The sequence below is a fragment of the Helianthus annuus genome, chromosome 3, assembly GCF_002127325.2.
Source record: "Helianthus annuus cultivar XRQ/B chromosome 3, HanXRQr2.0-SUNRISE, whole genome shotgun sequence".
Lineage (NCBI taxonomy): Eukaryota > Viridiplantae > Streptophyta > Magnoliopsida > Asterales > Asteraceae > Helianthus > Helianthus annuus.
In genome coordinates, this window is record NC_035435.2 from 32,841,143 (window position 1) to 32,845,211 (window position 4,069).

At 34.6% G+C, this 4,069-nt stretch overlaps 1 long non-coding RNA gene across 1 annotated transcript; it reads right to left on the reverse strand.

Moving 5' to 3' along the window:
- Window positions 1-1,234: 1,234 nt before the first annotated feature.
- Window positions 1,235-3,236, reverse strand: LOC110897038. Its single transcript, XR_004889267.1, has 3 exons — window positions 3,121-3,236; window positions 2,321-2,397; window positions 1,235-1,479 (listed from the first exon to the last, which is right to left on the reverse strand). It is a non-coding gene; the product is annotated as an uncharacterized LOC110897038 (long non-coding RNA).
- Window positions 3,237-4,069: the final 833 nt, after the last annotated feature.

Sequence of the window (4,069 nt, forward strand, 5' to 3'; positions counted from 1 at the left end):
ACTACCTTTGTAACTTTGAATCCGTGGATAGTTTGACCACACAACCATTTAATTTCCACACAAACACGGTCAAAATAGTTGGGTTGGTGTTTTCGGCCAGAGATTGTGATGGTTGTGGTTGTAGTTGTAGTTGCCGGGATAAAGAACATTAGTGGATAGTGGATGGTAGTAGTTGCTGGTCAGTCATCTCTTTATGTTTACTTTCATTTTGTAGTAAATTATATTTTTGTTTCAAATTTATAGATGTTGAAGAGGAAGTGAAATCAGAATATGGGAATAGACTTCCTTGTTGCCGTCTGCAATGGCCCTAGCTTTATTTTTTTTGCCATATGTGAACTTGGAAGTTTTATGACAAAATATTTTGCAAATCAAGGTGGAAGTGAGTGGCGTTTGCAAGAATATTCCGGGGAGGGTACATTTAAATTAAAATATTGGAAAGAGAAAGAGATGAGAGAGGGGTAAAGTGATGATATTTATTTCTTTTAATATATATTAAAAGATTAATTGAAATGACATTAATACCCTCACATGCATTGCATGTGAGGGCAGTTAACCAAGAAAACAAACGTCGTTTGTGTTAAAGGTTGTACTCTGTAGCAAAACATGAACATAAGGGTTGGGTTTGACCGATTTCATAGTGAAAGGTATGAAGTGCAGCTTGAGTATAACATAAAGGTTGATTTCTACAATTTACCCTAATTAAAATATAAAAGCAAATCCCAAACTAAATCAATATTGCTATGCCATCCTAAAGTGGAAATACTCGAACCAATTTATCCGAACCCCTTTTGTTACGTCCGTATTTGCGTCTAGAAGAAATGACATCCAAAAGGCGCTAGAAACATAAATTTCTAAAATGTACAAATCTTTCACAACTTAAAAGGTAAAAACGCTAGTAACATTAACACATGATTTTAACAAAATTTGGGCATGACCCGTCCGTAAAATGCGTATATCCCTGTTTGAACCATAACCAAGACAAATACCATTCTACAAGATACTATTGAAACCAAAACATCGAATACTAAAAAAAATGTGTCTACCAACAAATTGTACAAAAAGGTATTTTGACTCAAAACATTAGTATCAACTAGCGGAAGCGCTTGGCATCACATATGAAGAACACGTGCTCGCTCCAATTCGCCGAGTCGCCTAAATTGAGGATTCACCTACATTTGACAACAAAGCTTTAAAAAGATAGTCGCTATACTTGTTTGCTTATAAAACCGTCATTTTAGTTCCATTCGTGTACGTACTTTCATTTCTCTTACGCATTCGATTATCCAATTAAATGGGCATGACATATACTTTCGTACAACTAACCCGTTAGTAGGTGGTGACGACCAAACATGAAATATCGTATAAACCAAAACGTCCATAGCATAATCTAACCGCTTAAGTTTCTTCAACCCGATTATCCTTCTAACATTCAACCATTTCATTACTATATCAACACTTCGAAAGTCCGACATTCATAACCTGCACTTTCAACATACTCGATAATAACTTGGTTAGCAAACCCGTAATCCCAACATATTCAAGTACTACATTTTCGTAAAAAGGTCGCCAACCATTTATATGCATCTATTTAACTACAACACAATGTACGCCTTTCGCATAATTATGTACATACGTGTGTGTATATATATATATATATATATATATATATATATCTTCTATACACATCACACATACTAGGTTCTACGACTTAAACTCACCATGACTCCAATTATTCATACCTACATACCATCCTATTCACTTAACTTAATTAACACACCTCCCTAATCATCATTACATACATCTATCATACTCTTATACAAATTACATGAGGCTTAGACTTGGGTTTACAACTTATAATCGTCAAGGGAACACTCGAAATCATGTTTGGGAGGCCCACCGTAGTCCACAGATAATATACTGAAGCCTACGATGCATAAATCACATAAATAATATTTTTCACAGAACCTTCACCCGGCCGTGTCAGCTCACCACCCGGCCGTGTCAGCTCTGCATTTTTCCTAGTCATTAATTCTTACCGAAACGGACATAACTCTCTCATTTTTCATCCGTTTTGCGTCACGTTTCTTCCTACATAATTGTAAATTAACATTCTATCATGTGAACTTGAAATCCAACATCCGAGTTAAGGAATTTCTTAACTTACACATGTTTGTCTTATTATTATGCGTCTACGAATTATTCGACCCGTTCATGCATTTATCAAAATAATCTATTGATTTGACCTCAACTTCATATGAACTTAATAATTAAACATTATATTACTTAAACAAACCAATAAGTGATTATGGAAATCACTTACCTCGAGTGCCCGTCTCGTACATGCTTCCTCATATCCCTTTCCGTTTGCCTTCCATGCTTTTCCATCTTAACATGATCCTATACTTTCATACCATCAAAGTTACTACTTCATTAGTATAAGCGCACATTCTAACATTGCATTCATTTCACATTCGTAACCTATTTTAGCTTTACTCGTCACTTTTTAGCAACACAAAGTATGAACTAGAATCGTATATTTTCATTTCCTACTCATATGGTAAAACACATATTCAACCACACGATCATATATGCCCTCAATCATAAACAATTCCCTCCGTACTAGTCAATTCATAAATCACGATTAAAAACATCATTCAAAATTAACTAATTTAACACTATCCTTGAACCTGACATCATCCCTACTAGTAATCCACATACTTGTTCTCTTAAGCATTTCATCGAACACTTGGCGGGTTTCACATTTAAAGCACATTGTACAACATATAAAGCATGACATTTTACTAGCTGAACTCACTTATTTTCAATAATCATCTAAGTTTACATGATTCTTTCATTCTACATCAGTTCACTTATCATTCATGTATTATAATCAAGATCATACATCAAACTTCACATACATAATCCTACTTGATCATTCTACTTGTGTTAACTTCTCACCCAATGGGTTTTTGCTATAACTCAATCAAAATCCTAAAATCAAACATGATTCCTATCATATCTTGCATTCATAACTTCAAATCACACTCATATTTGCATAATTTCATGATTAGATAAAAAACCCTTTTCCTAAAATTCACCAAATCAAAGAATTCGACTTACCACTTTACTGAACAAGGTTAGATGTTTGCAAATTGAGGTTCATGCATCCGATTTTCATTGAGATTCCTACTGAATTTGATGAAGTTGGTGAAACTAGGGTTTCACCTTGCCTTCTGCCTCTGCTCGATCGCACAAACCCAGACACTGGTTTCTTTCTTTCTTTTTTTTTAAATTCCATTACACATTTACACATTAGCCTCCTTGTCTATCAAAGTGTGTTTAAGTTTGTTATTTCCCTTACTAACTTGGCCTCTTATCTTTATTTTACTTAGATACACACATATATAAATTTACTATCATTTCCTTACGGTACCGTTTTACAGTACCGTCTTCCGTTGTCTAGCATCGCAAAATAATGTTTTTTATGACATACGAAGTTTGTGGTGTTACAAGTCTACCCCCCTTAAAGAAGGTTTCGTCCCCAAAACCTTGCTCATTTCCACTTAACATTGAATACCTTTCCTTACGGGTTATCACCAACCCTTCTATTTAGCACACTTAGGGCACACTTGTAGATTGTATACCATTAGATTTTGAATTCTTGCCTCATGTTAGTTCCGTAGTGATGATTATCAATACAAGTTCATTCGCTCGTTTCATTCAAAACGCATATCATGGCATTAATTCACTCATGCCTTATAACAGGGGCTTTGTTCAAGAACAAAATATAATCGTACGCATTGACCCTATCTTCTTAAATTAGTAATTTACTTTCATAATCACACAAGGGTCAGGGTCTGACCCAGAGCTCTTATTAGTGTCTTTTACTTTATAATGCTAGCTCCTAGCGCATACCATCACTAGCGTTTCATTCATCAAATTTATTCCAATTTTGTGCAATTATTAATCGTGCAAACCCAAGTCTATTGCTTGTTTCTAACTTCCTAATTAAGCACATTACATTCACATATTTACTAATCGAAATAAATCGATTTATTTCATACTACTC